Source organism: Giraffa tippelskirchi, chromosome 4, assembly GCF_054371585.1.
Source record: "Giraffa tippelskirchi isolate mGirTip1 chromosome 4, T2T-mGirTip1v1.2.pri, whole genome shotgun sequence".
NCBI lineage: Eukaryota > Metazoa > Chordata > Mammalia > Artiodactyla > Giraffidae > Giraffa > Giraffa tippelskirchi.
This window is the reverse complement of record NC_137278.1, coordinates 176,099,978-176,123,039: the sequence shown is the minus strand read 5'-3', so window position 1 is coordinate 176,123,039 and position 23,062 is coordinate 176,099,978. Positions and strand designations below refer to the sequence as shown.

The 23,062-nt window shown below is 40.8% G+C and overlaps 1 protein-coding gene across 5 annotated transcripts in view; it reads left to right on the top strand.

Annotated features, from left to right (window-relative positions):
* The first annotated feature begins 5,662 nt into the window (after positions 1–5,662).
* FAR2 (fatty acyl-CoA reductase 2) overlaps positions 5,663–23,062 on the top strand; it is a 168,598-nt gene continuing 151,198 nt past the window's right edge. For 2 of the 5 annotated variants that reach the window (XM_081591740.1, XM_081591738.1), the window contains exon 1: positions 5,663–5,803. The gene's annotated coding sequence lies outside the window, so the exon portion shown is untranslated. Of the gene's footprint in view, positions 5,804–5,863; positions 6,416–23,062 lie in introns of those variants that run through there. The other 3 variants (XM_081591737.1, XM_081591739.1, XM_081591741.1) reach the window with 3 other exon arrangements.

The following is a 23,062-nucleotide window of genomic DNA, read 5'->3' as shown; positions in this document are numbered from 1 at the left end:
GTCAATAAAGGAATTACATAACTTTTAAGGACCTACATATCTCCAAACAGGAAAAGAAGACAAGAAAAAATTATGTAAAAATCCATATGAGATTAAAGCCCAGGTTGACATTATGATTTCTGCCTTCTTAATTCTGAACAAAAAACCTGTTATCTATATTTGAATGAGTGCCCTACAGGACTTTGATAACTATAAATAGGTATTGTTTTAAAACACTAAGGTTACAGTAATTGGTTATGCAGCAACAGAAAACTAATTCAGTGACCTTATTCAAGACATAAGTCCAGTGTTTCATACTCAAAAATAAGAGTGGGCCCAAAGGATGAGTTTTCTAGTTGTAGAACACTATAATTTTATGATTTGACTGTACATCAAAATCAAACCTCTGTTTCCATGATACTCTTTATTAACAGAAACATGGTTTGTTTGTTTCAGCAGCATTTAGCAATGACAACACTTTGGGAACACCTGGGTAAATTCACAGTCTCCAACTTTGAGGTGTTGTTAGAATGATCAGACATATTTTAGATCTGTCATATTTTATAACTATTTTGTATATGAAATTAAAAACATTCAGGCAGATTGACAGAGAAACATTTATTTTATGGGGTTGAATAAAATGGTAAGTCATTAAGCAATAGTTAGGGAGAGAAGACTAAAAACAGAAGCTAGTTATTTTAATAATCTATTTCTCAACATTGACCATGAGCAGCCATGGTTTTAAGTTACAACCCTGGAGACTACTCTCTAACCAAATCAGCATGGAGCTGAATTGTCTTGACAAGAGTTGTGTGTACAGCATGTGTGAGGATGCAGAACCATAGGACCTATTTCATAAAATCAAAATCCTTTGCAGTTTTATCAGCACTTGTGCCTACTGGAGAGTTTTGCCATTGCAAGATGATAAAATATTTAGCAAGTCTTCTGTCCATGACTTCAAAAGTGGATGAGAATTTTCAGATTTCTAGTAAAATACTCACTTGAAATGGTCTTGAATCATAGAGATCTCTTTCAAGAAAAAAACAAAAAAATAAATAAGCAGGTTTCCATCCCCAAACTGCCTGAATGGAGTTTCTAGAGCTATCGTAATAAATTACTGGGTAGCTTAAGAAACAAAGTTTTATACTGTCACATCTCTGGAGGATGGAAGTCTGATCTCAAGTCTTGCTCCCTGTGGAGGCTCTAGGGAAGAATCCTTCCTTGTCTTCTGGCTTCTGGAAGCTGTCTGCATTCCTTGGCTTTCTTACCTTGCCCCCCACATTGCTCCAATTTCTGTCTTGTCTTCAAATCACTTTATCCAACATGTGGCTCATATGGTAAAGAATCTGCCAGCAATGCAGGAGACCCAGGTTCAATTCCTGAATCAGGAAGATACCCTGGAGAAGGGAATGGCTACCCACTCCAGTATTCTTGCCTGGAGAATCTCATGAAAAGAAAAGTCTAGTGGGCTACTGTTCTTGGGGTCGCAAAAAGTCAGACATGACTGAGCAATTAAACATGCTATCACTCTATGTGTTTCAAATGTCCCTCTGCCTTTTGCTTATAAAGGCAATTGCCATTGGATTTAGGGCCCATCTGGACAATCCAGTAAGACCTTTTCTGAAGTCTTTTAATTTCATTGCATACATAGAGACTCTTTCGTCCAAAGCAGGTAACAGTCATAGGTTTCAGATATCTGCACCAGGACATATATTTTAGGAGCCACAATTCAACCTACTATGTAATAGGGAAGAATCTTTGTATTCTGTTACAAGTTAATCACTAAAAAGATATTGCCTATAAGCTTAAATTATACATAATGGCCCCTCTCTGGAAACCCTGACTCTCAGGTAATGAGCACTAAGCTAAAATAACTTTGCTTAGCTCACAGGAAACATCCTTACCAGGCCCCCTTTTGAATGACTGCAGGAAGGAAAAAACACATCTCCTTCCGAGGTTGACTGGAGCCAGGAAATGTTTGACTTTACTCTCTCCTCATTTAGTATAAAAGAGGCCTGTATTCTAACTCAGACAAGTTGGCTCTTTGGAACATGAGTCCACCATATTCTTGGTCTGCCAGCTTTCTGAATAAAGTTGCTAGTACCTTCTCTATCAATTCACTTTATTTATTGGCCTGTTGCAGGGTGAGTAGTATGTGCTTGGATGCACTAATGACTACATGGCCTCTTCTCGCTGTTATATGCTTATGGGTTGATTTATGTCCTTCTCCACATTTCTCCCAAATTCATGTGTTGGAGTACCTCAGAATGTGACTTTATTTGGAAATTTGTTGTTGTTCAGTCGTGTCAGAGTCTTTGCAACCCTATGGTCTGCAGCACGCCAGGCTTCCCTCTCCTTCACCATCTCCCAGAGCTTGCTCAAACTCATGTCCATTGAGTCAGTGATGCCATCCAACCATCTTATCCTCTGGTGTCCCCTTCTCCTCCTGCCTTCAATCTTTCCCAGCATCAGGGTCTTTTATAATGAGTTAGATCTTCACATCAGGTGGCCAAAGTATTGGTGCTTCAGCTTCAGCATCAGTCCTTGTAATGAATATTCAGGACTGATTTCCTTTAGGATTGACTGATTAGATCTCCTTGCAGTCCAAGGGACTCTCAAGAGTCTTCTCCAACACTACAGTTCAAAAGCATCAATTCTTCAGTACTCAGCTTTCTTTACGGTCCAACTCTCACATCCATACATGACTACTGGAAAAACCATAGGTTTGACTAGATGGACCTTTGTCGGCAAAATGATGTCTCCGCTTTTTAATATGCTGTCTAGATTGTTCATAGATTTTCTTCCAAGGAGCAAGCGTCTTTTAATTTTATGGCTGCAGTCACCATCTGCAGTGATTTTGGAGCCGAAGGAAATAAAGTCTGTCACTGTTTCCATTGTTTCCCCATCCATTTGCCATGAAGTCATGGGACCGGAAGCCATGATCTTTGTTTTTTGAATGTTGAGTTTTAAGCCAGTGTTTTCACTCTCCTCTTTCACCTTCATCAAATGGCTCTTTAGTTCCTCTTCGCTTTTTGGCATAAGGGTGGTGTCATCTGCATAGCTGAGGTTATTGTCATTTCTCCTGGCAATCTTGATTCCAGCTTGTGCTTCATCCAGCCAGGCATTTTGCCTGATGGGAATAGTGTTGTTGCAAATGTAATAAATTCAGATGAGGCCATTAGGATGAGCCCTAATCCAATATGACTGGTGTCTTTATAGAAAAAGAAAATTTGGACACAGACATATACATGCACATATTGAATACAATGTTAAGATGGAGGTAATGATCAGGGTTATACTTCTAGAAGTCAAGAAAAGCCAGAAAAATTGCCAGCAAAAAACTGGAAGCTAGGTAGGTGGCATGAAGCTGATTCTCCCCCACAGCTTTCAGAAAAAGAATCCTGTCAACACTTTGATCCTGAACTTTCAGACTCCAGAACTGTTTATTTCACCCCTCTGTGTACTTTGTTTAATTCACCCCTCCGTGTACTTTGTTAAGGCAGTCCCAGCAAATGAATACATTATTCATTAAAAAAATATCATTTTAAATAGTGAAAAAAAAATTATGGTTTAGTAACCTATACTAATGTCAAGTACGGATGTGAGAGTTGGGCCATAAAGAAAGTTAAGTACCAAAGAACTGATGCTTTTGAACTGTGGTGTTGGAGAAGACTCTTGAGAGTCCCTTGGACAGCAAGGAGATCAAATCAGACAATCCTAAAGGAAATCAACCCTGAATACTCATTGGAAGAACTGATGCTGAAGCTTCACTACTTTGGCCACCTGATGCAAAAAGCCAACTCATTGAAAAAGACCCTGATGCTGGGAAAGACTGAAGGCAGAAGAAGAGGGTGACAGAGGATAAGACGATTGGATGGCATCACCGATTCAAAGGACATAAACTTGGGCAAACTCCAGGAGATGATGAGGGACATGGAGGCCTGGAGTGCTGCAATTCATGGGGTCACAAAGAGTTGGACATGACTTGGTAACTGAACAATAACAACTAATGTTGCATTTTATCAACATTCCATTGAAAGTATGTTATTTTACTTCTACTTTATAAATAATGCTATAATAAACATGTAACTTTGTCCATATGGCATTTTCCTTTTTGTGATTATTTTCTTTGGTTATGTTCTAAAGAATGAGAATCCTATTTCAAGAGATTCAGAACAATAAAAAAAGTTTGAGGGACTCAACATTTTAAGCCTTGGAAACTTCTTGCAAATTGTTTTTCAGAGTTGTAAGTTTGCCTTTATCTGCTATGTGATGAGTGATTTCAACACCTCTCACCACCATTTGACAGTATCATTTCAAGTGCTGTCATACCAGCTGTTTTGGCAACACATTTAGATTTATTTTTCCAGTGGGGGGAAAGGGTAACAAAGTATATCTATGTGGTCCTAACTTTTTCTGTCTCCTTGCTTTCAGGCAATCACAAGAGAAAATTAGTCACAGTGTCTTTAGACTACATTTTGCTTAATACATTTAATTGTAGAGAGTCCAACAGAGGAGAATTCAAAATGAGTGTGATCTTTTTTAAATGCAAAAAGTGGTTCATATTAACTCCAACTTGCATGAATTAAATTTTATTTATTTGTATGCTGCTTGTTGTAATGCGGAAAATGAAGACAACTTATAGGACAATATTCCTTTTTTGGCTTTTCTTATTATCTTCCACATTGTCCAAGAAGTGAGCCTGGGCCTTTTTTAGAGCATATCCTGGCTCAGTACTGTGACAGCCCACTCATGTGCCTGTCTGTCCCCTTACAAGTCTTCCCTGATGAAGGCTCCAGTTTTTTCCTTTCAAAACGTTAACAGAGATCAAACCAAATCTCCCGTCGCCACCTCCCCCAAGTTATTAGGCTTATGAACAAAACCTTTCTCATTCTCTTTTCTTAATCTTAAGAAGTGCTGCAGAGCAAAGCTGACCGGCTGCGTTTTAGCAGCCCCATCTCTGACCCTCTCTAGTCTCCTATCCACCTACCTATTCCCACCTGACGCAAAGAGAGCCTGCTTTCTGCCCTCCTCACCCCGAGCCCCTCCTGTATTTTTAAAAGGACACTGCGCTGGTCGGTCATTGCCAGGCACCTCCGCAGTTTGGAGCCGATAAGAGAGCATCCCTCCCACTGGGCGTGCAGTACGGACAAGCTGAGTACACTCGGATTTTTGGCTGCCTTTTCTCACGGTGGGTGGGGGAAAGGTGCGTCCTCCAAGCGTTCACAACAGAACCTCTGACCCTCGGTTTCCTTCGTCTGTCTCTCCCTTCCTGCTCTCTCTCCTCCTCCCCTTTCTCCCACTTCCCCCCCCCACCTCCTTTCTCTCAAGAGTGGGAGCTCCCCTTCTTTTCCAGACCAGAGAGGGGCGCCTTTCCTGCTCCCTCTCCCCCCTCACCCACCGATTAAAAAAAAAAAACGAGGGGAAAAAATCCTACCCGGGAGTAATAGCGAGCGGATCTGCTCGGCGCTGAATGAATGGAAGTTGCGGGGCGGGCCTGCGCGCACTGCCGCCCTGCCCATGATGAGGTCGCCCGGCGGCCTGTAGGGCCCTCGCCAGCCCCTCGCCCTCCTCCCGCCCCGGGTAGAAGCAGCCGCCGGCTCCGCGCCCGACGCCCAGGCCGCGGTGGCCGCGGGGAAGGTCGGAGGGAGGGTGGTTTCCTCCCACCCCACACCCAGTCTCCGAGCCGGATATATAGAGTGTCACGTTTGGGAGCCAAAAGACGAGAGCAGCTTCCTTGAGACTGGAGCACTTCCCGGAGCCCCGGGGACGGATTGGGATTTCGAGGTCCACTAGTTGAGCCCACCCCGCGCTGGAGGAGCAGGTACTCGGGGTCGCAGCCCCGTCGCGCGAGCGCCCACGCCTCTGCCGGCAAGAGCCGGCCGGGGTGGCCCGCAGGCAGGGCGCGGCGGGGTCGAAAGCGAGGGCGGGGCGGCCTCGAGGCCCCGAGGAAGGGTGGGCGCAGGGCCAGGCGGGAGATGGGGGATTTCCGCGGCTCTGCCCTCGCTGTCCGCAGTCAACCGCCAGCGGGTTAGGCGCGCTGGGCGCCGGCATCTCTAGCCGAGGTGGGGCGCGCGGGGGCGGGAAGGGCGCGCGACGGGAAGGGTACGGTTGGGTTAACGCTGGAGTCGCGCCGTGGCCGCTGGCCCATGGGGCAGAGGCACCGGCCGGGTCTCGCGGAGGCCTCCTCGGTCCCCCGGGTTGTTCCTGGAGAGAGCAGGCCACGTGGGGCGCGGCGGCTGCCCTCTCTGCGCGCTAGACAGTCGGGGCGCGCTTCCCGACTCCGAGCTCTACTCCGTGCTGTGGCCGCAAGAATTCTCCTACTCGGGCCTCGCTGTTTACCGACCCCTAGATTGCAATGGGCCTGGGCGGCGTCTTACATCATCAGGTGTGTTCCACCTCTTCTTGCTGGGCCTGGGCGTCTTGGAGAGAGCAGGTAAGCGTGTACCAGAAGATTACCACAGGTGCGGGTGGGCTTGAGGGAAGCCTGCTATCACCCTTGCGAGTACAATAACCCGCGGGGCAATTCCGTTCAATTAAAAGACGAAATGACCACCTTTCTCCTAGAAACCCTAGAAAAATATCCCGCCTGCCAGCCTCCTACTCTTCCACCTCTCGGGATGGGTAGAATTATGAACACTTATTCTTCCATGGATGGGCTACTAGGTGTGAGAAACCAAGATTCTTTCTGGATCTACCAGAGCTTTGGTGGCTAGTTGAATTATGTATTGCCCCATTGTGACATGAACAAGGACGAGAGTGGGGACAGCAAAGTGACCAATATCTCAAGTGAATCGTGTTTTCCTACTTGTTAGAGGCTGCATCAAGAAATGTTTGACACGCTGTGCAAATGGAAATCTGAGAATTACCTTGAGGTTTCAATTACCCATCTCTCTGTATCCGTATTCATATGAGTTGGAGATTTGGCTGAGAAGCATATTTAATGGAAAAGGGCAAAGAGACTGAATACAATTTTAAGTCAGCCGCTCAAACGGAGGGAGCAGGTCTTAAAGAAAAATCCATTTTAAGGGCGATTTGTGTGTGAATCTTCTAGGAGATGGGATCGGTTTTACCAGCCAGATTCAAGACTCACAGCATTTCTTCTGTTGTATTTCTCAGGGTACAGGTCTTTAGAGTACTCTTTTCCCTTTTCTGAGAGCATCTTCTACACCTGTTCTGTTAACAAATTCCTACCTTACTCCTATTTCTGAGTTATAGTTATCTATAAAATTGATATAAATCAGCATGAGTTGGTAAATCTTACAGTGAGACATTTCTCCTTAAAAGAGGAAGTGTGACATCTAATTGCAAAAGAGGGAGAAGCTTCTGTTAAGGTGGTGAAAATAAATAAAATACCTCACATCAGGGTCATGTTTGGGTATCACTTTGGGGTTTGTGAAGAAAGTCATTTTGAACGTCTCAACGTCACCTTGAATGTCTCACCCTTTGCTTTACTGTTGTCTGAAAATTAAATCAGATGTTACTTCTTTCTGGCAACATCTGGGCAGCCCTAAGAACTCTTTGTCTTTGTGTTAATACTTGTGTGCGTATGAAAACTTACGCATGAAAAAACACAACCTCTGAAGGAACATTGGTGTACATTGACACCAGCATGCCGCCTTTGCCAGTCTCTGGTGACACTGTGGTCTCTTTGAGAACATTCATTACTCTTGAAGAGGCATTCTTAAAGCTTTATTTTATTTTGTTAACAGAGCACTTAAGGATCTGATAAAAGCTACAAAATATGAAAAATAAACTTAGGTGTATTAGCACAGAATTTTATCTACAATTTCAGGAGCTCACAGCCTCTTGGATACCCAGTCACCCAGATGATAGAGGTCCAGAGACCTCAGGCTAGGCCAGCTCACAGGGTCCAATACCTAGAAGGGCCCCGTACCTAGAAGGGCCCCATACTTGGTTTAATGTTCTGCTGTCACTGTCAGCTGTCTTAGTAATTTTTAAACAGGAGCTCCAAATTTTCATCTTATACTAGACCCTGCAAATTCTGTAGCCAGTGCTGAGCCCAGGTTCATAAGCCTGTTCTGTTACTTCCTGAATAACAGCACTGTCTCAGCAATCCTACGTGGCGGGTGAATTCTCTGATACCATCTGAAAGTTAGCTGCCGAATGCTTCTGTCACTAAGTCCTTCTACACCCAGTTTTCTCATTGATAAAATAGACATAACAGACAACATCTACTACTGTAATCATCTTAACAAGATGTTGTGAAAACATTACAGGTAAAAAAAGCTAATAATTGTTAAACTGTCTACTTACCTTGAACACTATATACTAATTGTATAGTATACTACTGTAATTATTAAGCCCATTCTGTGGGCTTAGTTGTATACTAATAAAGATGGTATTATTACAGACTTACTTTTCTACTCCATGTTTCAGAAGTAGCTTGAGGAAATCTGGTTAAGTACATCAAAAGGGTTGCAAAACTTTTATAACCATTATGTTTTGGTGGAAGAAGAAAATAAAACAAAAAGTAGCTATGATTTTTAGTATTTTAAGTATTCCTTAAAAATCATTATTTGAGCAAGATTTGAATTGGCAACTAAAAGTACAGAATACCTTTCTGGATCCCAAAGATACTTCTAGAATTAAACTGATATTTGGGGAGAGTTCATCCAAAATTGAACAATGAAAAACTGAGTCAATGATTGAAATTTTTTGAGAAGGTAATCCTTTCTGCCTCATTTAACTTTTAGATACTCATATTTTCAAACCCTAGAGCAAAGCACTCTTTTCAAATGTTCTGGGAGATACCTGGCAATGTAAAGCACACCTAGTCCCTTAACAGGTTGCCTTCACTTCCTGTACCACTGTGGGAGGAACTGAGAAACCTTGGACAAGTCCTCTGTCCCCACATGCCTCCCTTAGTTACTTCCCTCTGACCTCAGAACTTGTCCTTACCACAGCTTTCATTCCCAGCATGATGGCAACACACTGGAAGAAATAGACTGAAAGGAAATGGGTCCTTTCTGAAAGAAAGGAAATGGCAACACACAGGGTTGAGAAAGAAAATAAACTGAAAGGAAATGGGTCAAACTTCCATATTAAAGTCTTAAAGTTGACGTGTTAAAAGAACGTGAACGGGGACTCTTTCTTTCATTCAGCTACTCTGTGCAGAGGCATGCTGTGAACTTTAGAGTATTAAGTAACAAGTCCTGTGCTCCATAGATTTATGACGTCATTGGCAAGACCGCATATGTAAATATAAGTTGTTAATTAACACACCTGATAAGTTGTTGCAAGTCAATATGAGATTAGGGACCAAATGAACCATACAGAAAATAAATACAATAAGTTCCTAAGAAGAGAGTAAAGTAAACCAAACTGGCTGGTGAAGCTTAAGAGTTACATGAGTTGGTCCTTAAAGTTCTCCTTCTAATAGAGATGAATGAATGAGCCTTTTGGATGATAAGTGTGCAAAAAACGGAAATCTGAAAGGGTGTAAACTTTCACATAAGAAAAAGGCAGAAGATAAAAAGAACTTACCACTGGCTAGTTTTAATCATGTAATATGTAATTATTAAGCCCATTCTGTGACCAGACACGAATGACAATTTTCCTGCATTTAGTGTGGAATAAAGCAGATGTGTAAGATCTTTTGGATCTTACAGACATTAAAAAATAAATATATAATAACACATTGTTAGAAGTAGTATGGAGAAGAACAGGGGCTGTGAAAAAAACAGGCTGATTCAGATTTGGGGCTCTGTGAAGGTCTCTGAAAAGGAAAGATTTTAATTGAAATTTGAAGAAGGCACAGGGATTCACTTGGCAAAAAAAAAACAAAAACAAAAACAAGGGAAAAGCAATTTAGATAGAGGAGATAGCAAGTAGGAAATCTATAAAGAGAAGAAAAGCTTGGAAGTGTTCAAGGGATAAAAAGAAGGCACGTGTGTTGGATAAGGGAGTTTCTGAGAGGCTGGATGTGAGTGTGTGAGTGTGTGTGTGTGTGTGTGTGTGTGTGTGTGTGTGTGTGTGTTGTGGGGGTGGGTAGGCAGGAGCCTGGTCCTGCAGATCCTCACAGATCTTGATAAAGATTGTGAATTTTATTTTAATGAAAACCTTTTGAAGACTTTGAAGCCTGAGGATAATTTACGTTTTAAGGATACCTTTGTGGCTGCAATAAGGAGAATGGACTAGCAGGATCAAGAATGAAAAGTAGAATACAGTTAGGACACAGCCAGCGACTGTGCTGACAGGGGAAATGGAGAGAAGTGGGCAAACTTGACGTGCATTTCGCAAGTCGAATTGGTAGACCTTGATGAAAGACTGGCAATGAGAGGTGGCAGAGGAAGGAAGTGTGAGAAGAATCCTTTAGTAGATACTGCTGAGTTTTTATAACTCAAAACTATTGTCCCTGATGCACAGAATTTAGAGTTTTCACAGAAGACCTGAAAAGTGACGTGGAAACTGATAACACTCTGGTACCTCTGAAAAATATGCCAGGCTGTTGGAAATGGGGTGAGAGAGAAGAAAATAATATGCTTTTCATATTATCCTTTGTAATATTGAGATTATTTAATGAAATGTGCACACGCTTTGTAATTTTGTAAGAGGTTACCACAACAAATATGACTCCTGCTTTTCTGACTTGAACACATGTATAGAATATGGGATAATCTAAAATGACAAAAACCCAGACAGAAAGGCCTGATCCTTATGAAAGTGATTGCTCTATAGCATAACTTACTCCTTTGCTTAGAAGCTTTCCATTCTTCCACCTTTTCTGTATCAATGTTTCCCAGAAATGTAGTCTATGGATCATTAGTTTCTCGGGATGTTAATAATAGTCAAGTAAAGAAAAAGAAAAGCTTCCTGATCACGTAAGTGTAAGGAACAATTTAACCTAATTAAGCAGTTTTTTTGCAGGAGTCCTCGGAGCCTTTAATACACTAATAATGCACTTTAAGAATCATCAAGAAAGAAGAGATATTTTATGCCACATTTCCTAAACTTATTTGACCTTGAAATGCTTTTTTTGGCAGAACATCTGACAGAGTCAGCATTAGCCTAACACGCTTTGGGAAATGCTGCCCTATATTAATAGATTAAACCTCTTAACATCCACAGCTTTCTATTAACCATCGACTTCTCTTATCTCTTTCATGCAACTTAGTTGGAAGAAAGCAGAAGACCAGAATTGAATTGACTCTGTTAATAAGCTCGAAATTGATGATGAAAACAATTCCACTGTATGAATCAATGATAAAATGATATTCACAAGCAAGATCTGCAGTGTGACTAAAAACAATTTTAAAAAATTTAACTTCTACTTTCCTGGCAAGGCTTTGCAGGACCTCTCAAGGGTACATTCTGTCAAGTTTAGATGTACCCATGAGGAAGCTGATGCATAGACAGTGGGGAAGGGCCTCTCATGTCCCATGGTAGGTCTAAGCCTTAGTTGATGTTTGTAGTATATCCCCTACAGGGTACACAGTGTGAACACATAGGATGTCTGCAGGAACAGTGATTTTGCAGTGAATCTCATTCATCTTTGTTCCTACTTCCCAGTGTATTTGCATGGTGGTGGGCTGGAGGCAGAAGTGCAATTTATGACTAAAGAATAACCAACAGAGCAGAACAGAAGAAACAAGTTCACACAGCTATGGACTCTGGCCAGGGCTTCATCCACTCAGTGCTCTAGCCAAGGGGTCCGCCAGCAGTGGCTCAAGGGCCAATTTTGGCTCCTGCCTATTTTACTATATCTATTGAACTAAGAATTGTGTTTATATTTTTAAATGGTTTTTAAAAAAGCAAGAATAATGTTCCATGGCACATGAAAGATGTCATAAGTTCACATTTTAGTATCGATGAATAAAGTTTTATTGGAAATCAGCCGGTGCCATGCACTAATTCATCCTATTATCCTATTGCAACTGCTTTGGTGCTCCACATAATAAGTAGTCGTGATCTGCAAAGCCTAGTATATTTACCATCTGACCCTTTACGTAAAATATTTGTCAGCCCCTACTCTAGGCTATTAACTCATTGGCTGTCGAAAATTTAATAGACTTCTTTTATATATTAGGGGGTAGTCAGTTCAGGCTGCTATAATGAAGTACCGTAGAATGGGTTGCTTATAAACAACAACAAAAACCTGTATTTCTTACAGTTCTGGAGGCTAGTGGTCCAAGATGAAGGCACCAGCAGATGTGATGTCTGGTGAGGACCACTTCCTAGTTCACAAATGTCCTCCTTTCCATTGTAACTTCACATGGTGGAACTTCACAAGGGAGTTCTTAGGAGTCTCTTTTATAAGGGCACTAGTCTCATTCACCAGAGTTCTCCCTTCATGACCTAATGACTTCCAGAGACCTCGCCTTCAAATACCATAAGGTTAGAGACTGCTGCTGCTGCTGCTGCTGCTGCTAAGTCGCTTCAGTCGTGTCCGACTCTGTGCGACCCCATAGACGGCAGCCCACTAGGCTCTGCCGTCCCTGGGATTCTCCAGGCAAGAATACTGGAGTGGGTTGCCGTTTCCTTCTCCAGTGCATGAAAGGGAAAAGTGAAAGTGAAGTCGCTCAGTCGTCCGACTCTTAGCGACCCCATGGACTGTAGCCTACCAGGCTCCTCCGTCCATGGGATTTTCCAGGCAAGAGTACTGGAGTGGGGTGCCATTGCCTTCTCCGAGGTTAGAGACTAGATTTCAACATATACATTTTCGGAGGATTCAAACATTTCAGTCTGTGTCAAAGCTAGAAATACAAATAGGTAAATTGACGGACTAGAAGCTGCTCAAACATTAATGTCATTGGAGTCATGACAATGTCATTTATTGTGGATGACTAGTATAGCTAGCGGAGAAGACAATGGCAACCCATTCCAGTACTCTTGCCTGGAAAATCCCATGGACGGAGGAGCCTAGTAGGCTGCAGTCTATGGGGTCGAGAAGAGTCGGACACGGCTGAGTGACTTCACTTTCCCTTTTCACTTTCATGCATTGGAGAAGGAAATGGAAACCCACTCCAGTATTCTTGCCTGGAGAATCCCAGGGACGGGGGAGCCTGGTGGGCTGCCGTCTATGGGGTCGCACAGAGTCGGACACGACTGAAGCGGCTTAGCAGCAGCAGCAGCAGTATAGCTTGTCTTTGGAAAAGGCCCTGATTCAGGAAAAGATTGAAGCAAAAGAAGAGAGCAGCAGGGGTGGAGATGGTTAGATAGCATTACTGACTCAGTGGACATGAATTTGAGCAAACTGTGGGAGATGGTGACGGACAGGGAAGCCTGGTGTGCTGCAGTTCATGGGGTCACAAAGAGTCGGACACAACTTAGCGACTGAACAACAACAATAAAATTAGTGTTACCTGCCAATGTAAAGAGCAGAAGTTTTGAGGTGATAGCTTTTGAAAGTTACTCAGACATTTGAACTCATATGTAAAGGATGGGTTGTCAGATAAACATACCCAGGGTCTAAGAAGTTTAGGGGGTAATTAACCCTGGTATTACTTAGTTGTTGAAGTCTGCTGCCGCTAAGCCTGGGTTTCCTGTGAGTAGTCACCTTTGATTTTTATTTCAGTAAAGCAAATTTGTATTTTATTAATGCATCATTTTTGTGAAGAGTGATGGTTTAAGGGTGACAGTCTTAAGTTTGGGATGACAACTATACCTTTCATTATCCCTACCCTGCACCTATTGAGTCAGGACTTTTGGTACAAGACTCCCCATGTACCTTCATACATAACCAGCACAGCACAGGTACAAATGTGAGAACAGCTGGTCCAGTTGCTTCTCTGGGACTTAGAAACAGAAGATGGAGATGGAGGCTTGTACTTAGGTCTGTGACTGTGGTCACAGAGTCTATCCATATGTCAGTATTCTGGGGCAGTCAATCAAATAGGATGAAATACGGGGCTTCTTCCAGCCACATTCATCAGGGTACTTTGCATGACTAATTCAGAGACCTGTCTTTAAAAAAAGGATTGGTTTCAGGTGAGATCTTCATTCAACAGCCAATTTTTCCACTTAAGTCAACACTGTATCAAAGCAAAAAATATTATATATTTCTTTGTGTAACCAACAATGTGATTAAGTTGACAGTGAAAAAAATCATCTTACTTTAACTGACAGACACTAAGAATAGCATATATCTATTGTTTTAGTCATGGTTTATTTTAAAACTCCTAGATAATTCTGTATCCTTTACCTCTGAAGTCCAGCAAAAGCCCTTTCTAGCAGCTGGCAATGCATCTCCTCTGGGTTTTGGACATGCTTTCTAATACATTTTAACTTCCCAAGCTCCTCCAGGGATGGCCCCCAATTGTTGAAGCACACACTTGAGGGAAGGACAAGGAGCTCTGCCTTGTGAATCTGTGTAGAAAAGACAAAACTCTGCCCTCTCCAATCCACTTACCCACCCTTCCACCTCAGTGGAGATGCTGGGTCAGTAACATTCGCTGGTGAATAACAGGATGACCACAGGAGGCAAGGATAATATTTTCTGAGCCAAGAAATGAGAAAAAGTCATTGTGAAAATGCTCCACATTTTAGATCATTTCAGAAAATGGAGCTTTATTTATCACAGGTCAGTGAGAGGACACATTCCACAAAAGTCAGTGCAAATTCCCAGTATTTTTGAAGGCAAGATAGTTGGAAATTAGGAAGACCATGAAATTGTGTGTCTGGCCCCAATATATTTAAAACCACTAAAGCACTTCAAACAGAGATTCTCCAATATTGTTAAGAAACTGGAATAATCTGCCCAGAAGAATTTGATAACCTGAACAAAAGAAGCTCTGTATAACAATTCACTATGTGTGCAAGTATTAAAGTTTTTTCACTATTATTTTCAAGAAAGAACATTTAATACTAAATAGTGTATTGGTAATAGCATAATTTTATCCAATAATAAAATCATTTTAGAGATAGATAATACTCATTTAATAAAAATGGAACTATTTTTCTAAAACTTAAGAGAAATTGTCCACTTAATTCCACATGAAACATAAATGTGAATAAGATACACTGATAAATATTAATTAAATCAACTTTATGTCAGTCTGTGTATTTTTAGTTCTATTATGCTGTAACTTGTCTCATTCTGAATTGACTCATTTCCATTGTGTTTCATTTACACGAGACCTTCAGGACATATCTGTTCTGAAGATAACTGTGTCTTCTGAAGGATGGACTCTTATTCTCTCACCAAAATGCTTTGAGAACATTAAGATCTACTTATAAAACTTCTCCAAGCTGCAGGAGAGTTTGAAAGAGTTAATAGTTCTTGAACTGAGCAGTTTCCTTCTTTTTCAGTAACCTGGGCTTGTCAAGCCTCTCTCCTTACTAGAATTTTGACATTGCTTTTTCTTTCTTTTCTTCTTACTATTTTGGTCCAGTCCTGCCTGAAGCAGTGGTTATGCAAGTGCCACTGAGTGCACTGCTGATCACAGGATTGCACTTTAGGTAAATTTAGGTCTCGGTTTCTTTTAGGACAGTGAAACTTTCTCAAATTAGCCTTCCCCTGAACTCTTAGACATACTATATGTTAGCACATATGCCATCTAATCTACCATACATAATGGTGAGCAAACAGCTTTGCCTTATCTAACTCTATTCATATTCTAAGTTGTAGAATGTTCAAGTATCATATCTATATTTGATCTAAATCTGTCATTTTATAGTAAAGAACAAGCCAGTCCCAAAGACCTGAAGTGACTTGTCACATATCTATTTAATGAATAAGTATAGCATATTATCCAGATCTTATGACTGCAAATTCCGTGATTATTCTATTCTGTTTATTCATTCATTCAGTTTACTGAGCATCTACCATGTGTCAGATTGGGTATTAGGCTCTGCAAATATAGTGGTGAACAAGTTATAGTACCTACTGTTAAGCTTTAGTACCCTCTATTCATTGAACATTTTTTAGCCAGTTAGACCTTTGGAGTTTGTGAAATCTTTCAGCAAAGACCCTCAGTGTAAAAATATAAGATACTCATATATTTTTATTTCCTGTTCTTTCCCCTCCTAACCAGCTTCAGCAAATGATTTAGCTTCCCATGACCCTGAGCAGTTAACACCAAGAAGGGAGTAATGGGAAATGGAATTAAAATGAATTAAAGTCCACAGGAAAGATAATGAAAAGTCTCCCTAAGGAACAGTCTTCTCCTGTATCCACCGTAAGTCCTGAGGATTAACTAGCCTGTGTCACCTTCCTCTTAGTCACTCACTCTTTCTCCAAACTGCCATGGATGGAGATCAGTCTTCACGCTTCCTCCTTTCCTTTCTGCCCTTTAAGATAGATATACAATCTCTTTGTGTTTTAAGTAGTTAATTGCTAATTATATTGGAAAAAAGAAATGGAAGAGCAGAAATAACCAACGTGGGCAAGGTATAGTTTCAGAATGATACCTTTGAGTCTTGGTGTAGGGCCAGTAGTTAGGCAGTGACTTCCTGTGTGATGACACGTGGACACCCCATTATCTTCAGCCATCCAACTTTATTTCTACAAGTGAGATCAAAAACCAATCCTCTGTTTGGAAAAATCCTCACCTATACTCTTAAGTGCTTCCCTCATAGTTCAGTTGGTAAAGAATCTGCCTGCAGTGCAGGAGACCTGGGTTCAATTCCAGGAAGGAATTGAATTCCTTCCGACCCAGGAAGGAATCTTCCCAGGAGAGAGAAGGAAATGGCAACCCACTCCAGTATTCTTGCCTGGAGAATCCCATGGACTGAGGAGCTGGCAGGCTACAGACCATGGGGTCACAAGAGTCGGACACAACTGAGCGACTAAACCACCACCACCATACTGTTAAATCTGGATGAGGGTATTTGTCTGATGGGGACATTTATAGTTTGCAACAGATTTTCAAAGGGGTCATAATCAAAGCAAGATGGGGAACCACTGCCTTAGGAACAATCAAGTGACCATTTTACCTCCTTGAAGACCTCTAGACTCAGGAAAGATCCCTTCTGAGGATTCCTCACAAGGACCATAGAGCTGTTCTGGATGCATAGGTTTTCTTGATCCCTTTTCAGTGTGTCACACAATCCAGAATGTTCCATTGTTCCAAAACAGAAAAAGGATCGTGTCATTCCCTTGCCTAAGCCCTCTGCTGCTCCCCATTCCCTAGAGCAGCCTTTCAAAGTGTTCGAGATGCTAGTTGAAGTAGCTGTGTGTGGTAGGCCTCCCTAATGCAGAAGCACTTTGAGCATCACCCATCCTTCCTGCATCTCAGAAATCTGGAGACTCAAAAAAGCCAGGTGTTGAAAGGTTGGTTCCTTCCCAAGGCTATGAGAGAAGCAACTGTTTTAAAGCCTCTTCTCGGCTTATAGATGCCATCTTCTCTCTGTATCTTCACATCCCCTTCTCTCAGGTATGTCTGTGTGTCCAAACTTCCTTTTTTATTAGGATACCAGTCATATTGGATTAGAGACCCATTCTACTTCAGTATAGTTTCATCCTAATAAGTTACCTCTATGATAATCCTATTTCTAAATTATGTCACATTCTGAGATACTACAGTTGAGGATTTTAACGTTTGAATTTTGGAGGACACAATTCAACCCATAACACCCAGGAAACTAGTACTTGATTCTTCCTTACCACAATGGAATGTGGTGATGAAACTCTATCTACAAGGCACTTCAGTGTTACTAAAACAAAACAAAAACTCCACAAAAAGCAAACAAGAACAAATGGAACATGAAACCAAAACCAAAACCAAAAACAGAAAAAGAAGAAATGAACCCTCCAAAACTATACATTTTAGATACGGATTAATAATGAACATAGGTAATAACTGTTTTCTTCAAGAGTTTCTTCTCAGGTGTTTATAATTTTTTTATGAGATATAACTTACATGTGAGAGAGTGAATGTGTCATAAATACAGCAAGTAGCTCTCAGATTTCAGCTTCCAGATTATAAAGAAAAACTACCAGCTTTCCACACACTGCCATCCTGTCATTACCTATTGCCCCCTAAAGTAACCATTATACTGACCTCTAAGTCATTGATTGGTGGTGGTTTAGTCACTAAGTTGTGTCCGACTCTTGTGACCCCATGGACTGTGGCCTGCCAGGCTCCTCTGTCCATACGATTCCCTAGGCAGGAATACTTAAGTGGGTTGCCATTTCCCTCTCCAGGGGATCTTCCTGATCCAGGGATCGAATCCACCTCTCCTGCTTTGCAGGTGGATTCTTTACCAACTGAGTCACCAGGGAAGCCCAAGTCATTGATTAGCAAGATTCAAAGATAGATTAGCTTTGCTAGTTTTTGGAGTTTTATATATAAGTAAAATACAGTGTGCATTATTTTGTGTCCAGCTTATTCACTCAACGTTATGTTTTAAGATTCTTTCAGGGCTTTGTGTATTCATTCACATTGCTGTCTATTATTCCATATGTGAATATACCACATTTAATTTATCTTCTACTGTTGATGAAAAGCTGGGTAGTTTCCACTATAGAGTTCTTGGGAATAGTGCTACTAGGAACTTTCTTATGAATGTCTTTTGTTGAACAAATGTGCAAACTGCAGATGGGAATACCTCCACATGGAACTCATTTATGTAGAGAGCTTTAATAAAAACTGCCAAAGGGTTTACCAAAGTGGTTTTACAGTGTATACTCCCAGAAGCAGTAGTCAAGAGGTTATATTCGTTCCATTTGTCAATACAAATTGACATTTCTTCATGTGTCCTTTGCCTGTTTTTTTCATTTTATCCATTTCAGTGGGAGAGTAGTTGTATGACATAGTACTTTTGCTTATATTTCTCTGGTGATTGACAGTGGAGCACCATTTTGTATATTGGCCATTTGGATATCTTTTCTTGAGATGTGCCCAAGTTTTTGCCCATTTGTTTATCAGGTTTATTATTTATTGGGTAATTTTTTCATGATTTGTGCATGTACTTTATCTATCTTGGATGCAGTTCCTTTATTCAGTTCAGTTCAGTTCAGTCGCTCAGTCATGTCCGACTCTTTGCGACCCCATGAATCGCAGCATGCCAGGCCTCCCTGTCCATCATCAACTCCCGGAGTTTACCCAAACCTATGTCCATCAAGTCGGTGATGCCATCCAGCCATCTCATCCTCTGTTGTCCCCTTCTTCTTGTAATGCTCCTTCCCAGCATTAGGGTCTTTTCCAATGAGTCAACTCTTCTCATGAGGTGGCCAAAGTATTGGAGTTTCAGCTTCAACATCAGTCCTTCCAATGAACACCCAGGACTGATCTCCTTTAGGATGAAATGGTTGGATCTTCTTGCAGTCCAAGGGACTCTCAAGTGTCTTCTCCAACACCACAGTTCAAAAGCATCAATTCTTCGGCACTCAGCTTTCTTCACCGTCCAACTCTCACATCCATACATGACCACTGGAAAAACCATAGCCTTGACTAGATGGACCTTTGCTGGCAAAGTAATGTCTCTGCTTTTAAATATGCTATCTAGGTTGGTCATAACCTTCCTTCCAAGGAGTAAGCGTCTTTTAATTTCATGGCTGCAATCACCATCAGCAGTGATTTTGGAGCCCCCCAAAATAAAGTCTGACACTGTTTCCACTGTTTCCCCATCTATTTCCCATGAAGTGATGGGACCAGATGCCATGATCTTGTTTTCTGAACGTTGAGCTTTAAGCCAACTTTTTCACTCTCCTCTTTCACTTTCATCAGGAGGCTCTTTAGTTCTTCTTCACTTTCTGCCATAAGGGTGGTGTCATCTGCATATCTGAGGTTATTGATATTTCTCCCGGCAATCTTGATTCCAGTTTGTGTTTCTTCCAGCCCAGTGTTTCTCATAATGTACTCCGCATATAAGTTAAATAAGCAAGGTGACAATATACAGCCTTGACGTACTCCTTTTCTTATTTGGAACCTGTCTGTTGTTCCAAGTCCAGTTCTAACTGTTGCTTCATGACCTGCATACCACATTAGAGAAAGTTAATCAGGGTGAAAAAGCAGAGAGTTATATCCCAGATGAAGGGACAATGTAAAACCCCAGAAAAGCAATGAAATGAAGTGGAGATAAGCACCTTTCAGAAAAAGAGCTCAGGATAATGATAGTGAAGATGATCCAGGATGTCAGAAACAGAATGGAGAAGATGCAAGAAATGTTTACCAAATAAAGAACAAACAGATGAACAATATACTAGAAGGAATCAATAGCAGAATAACTGAGGCAGAAGAATGGATAAGTGACCTGGAGGACAGAATGGTGGAAATCACTGCCACAGAACACAGTATAGGAAAAAAAAAAAAGACCGCCTAAGAGACCTCTGGGACAACATTAAATGCGCCAACATTCGTATGATAGGGGTCCAAGAAGGAGAAGAGAGAGAGAACCTGAGAAGATATTTGAAAGCATAACAGCTGAAAACTTCCCTAACATGGAAAGGAAATTGTCAACCAAGTCTAGGAAGTGCAGAGACTCTCAGGGAGGATAAACCCAAGGAGGAACACACCAAGACACATAGTAATAATACTGACAAAAATTAAAGACAAAGATTAATATTAAAAGCAACAAGAGAAAAACAACAGATTATATATAAGGGAACTCCCATCAGGTTATCAGCTGATTTCTCAACAGAAACTCTACAAGCCAGAAGGGAATGGCATGATATATTTAAAGTGATGAAAGGGAAGAAGTTACAAACAAGAATACTCTACCAGCAACACTCTCATTCAGATTTGACAGAGATATCAAAAGCTTTCCAGACAAGCAAACGTTAAGAGAATTCAGTGCCACCAAACCAGCTTTACAGCAAATGCTAAGGGAACTTCTCTAGGCAGGAAACACAAGAGAAGGAAAAGATCCATACAAAATAAGCCCAAAAGAATTAAGAAAGTGGTAATAGAATCATACATATCAAAAATTACATTAAATGTAAATGGATTCAGTGCACCAACTGGCTGGGCAGGGAAAACATGTACATATATGCATTTCCACTTACTGCATCACTCAGCTTAACCCCCCAAATTGTATGTAAGTGTTTTATATTGTTAGGTTAATAATGTCCTATTATGGCTTTATTTTTTGGCTGGCTACTGATTGTGAAAACTGATAAACATCTTTTACTATTGTAAATAGTAAATCATTTAACTATTATTCACTTAATACTGTTGTATGATGATTGGTCAATGGAAAATAATAGAATTCTATATCTCCAAAATTATAATTTAATAGAAAAACTTGTAATCACTTTTTAAAATCCAGATGCATATCAGAATTATCTTGAAATTTTTTGAAAAATACAAATGCCCAGGTATTGCTATTTTTTCTCCCAGAGCTCCAGATATGTTTCTCATGAGCAGCCATGTTTAAAAACAACTGGAGTATATGATGATCTTTTACTTTTGTGTAGTTTGTTTCATTTTTTCTGTTTCATATTCAGTGCCCGTATTTCATTTGGTGTATGTTTTCCAATTTCATCATCTCTATTTTTTTTTATGTTCTTTCTCAAGCCTGTATCAAGCATAGTAGAAAGGCGTGTGTGTGTGCATGCGTGCGCGTGTGTGTATATATATATATAGTATGTATAATATATATATTTTAAAAATCTTATGAATTTTTGCCTGAGAAATTTAGGACATTTTGATTCTACTTGTTTGACTTAGTATGGATAGAATGCTAGATTTCTTATTTTTTAAAAAATAGATATGCAACAAGCAGCAAAGGTTTACTGTATAGCACCAGGAACTATAGTCAATATCTTGAAATAATCAATAATGCAAAATAATCTGAAATATAATATATGTGTGTATGTATAACTGAATCACCTTGCTGTGCACCTGAAATATTATAAGTCAACTATAGTTCAATAAAATGTATATATTAAGAAAAAATAAGTCAAAGTATAAAATTTAAAACAAATTTGGGCCCTAGATATAGTGACTATGGATGAAGAAAATTGCTGTCTTAATAGCATGATGAGTTCATCACCAAACATGGGGAACAACAATCAAAAGGCTTATCTTTGGTTTTTAAGGAAGATAAACAAAGGGTTTACGAGCCTCCATGGAACCTATATAGTAACGTCTCACTAGTTTCCCCAGGTCACTTCTATATGGAAGATAGATGAAAGAAGGAGAAATCAAAGAGAGAGAGATTTAGTTGGCCTGTCATTCTTCCATGAATTCAATCAACATTTTTAAGTTGTTTGCAAACCAGTAGACAAAACAGACAAATAAATAGCCAATTGCATATAAGCTGATGTTTCCTGGGGGCTCAGAGAGTTTGGCAGATAAACGACTTTCAACAGTGAGGCAACAATTGGGAACTGCTCCCTAAAAGAAGTCAGTCTGTGCTTTGGACAAGATAAAGGGCATATGGTTGGGTGAAGGGGGCATGGCCTCTGGCACTAGTCTACAAACTGTGCAAACTAGGGTAAATCACTTTAATTTTTCTGTGCTTTGGTTTCCTGCTTGTAAAATGAGGTTTATAATAGTATTGTTAAATTGTTGTGTTGACTCATGAGTTAATACAGGTAAACCATTTAGAAGAGTGATTGGCCCAATGAGTTGAGCTGTTGTCATGTGGGAGAGTTAGAGAGTTACAATGGGCCCTGCAGAGAAGCAAAGAGGTATTATCTATAGTAGTGGCCCCCAACTTTTCTGGCATGAGGGACCAGTTTTGTGGAAGACCATTTTTCCACAGACTGGGGATATGGGATGGCTTCAGGATGATTCATGCACATTACATTCATTGTGCACTGTAACTCTATTATTGAGGTGTGTTCAGTCACTCAGTCATTTCCAACTCTTTTGCAACACCATGGACTGTAGCCTGCCAGGCTCCTCTCTCCATGGGATTTTTCAGGCAATAATACTGGAGCGAGTTGCCATTTCCTTCTCCAGGGGATCTTCCCAACCAAGGGATTGAACATGCATCTCTTGCACCTCCTGCGTCGCAGGCAGATTCTTTACCACTGAGCCATCAGGGAAGCCAACTCATTTCTTGTGCACTTTAATTCTATTATTACATTGTGATATATAATGAAATAATTATACAGCTCACCATAATGCAAAATCAGATCATCAGGCACTCAATTCTCATAAGAAGCATGCAACCTAGACCCCTTACATGTGCAGTTCACAGTAGGGTTTGTGCTCCTATGAGAATGATCTGA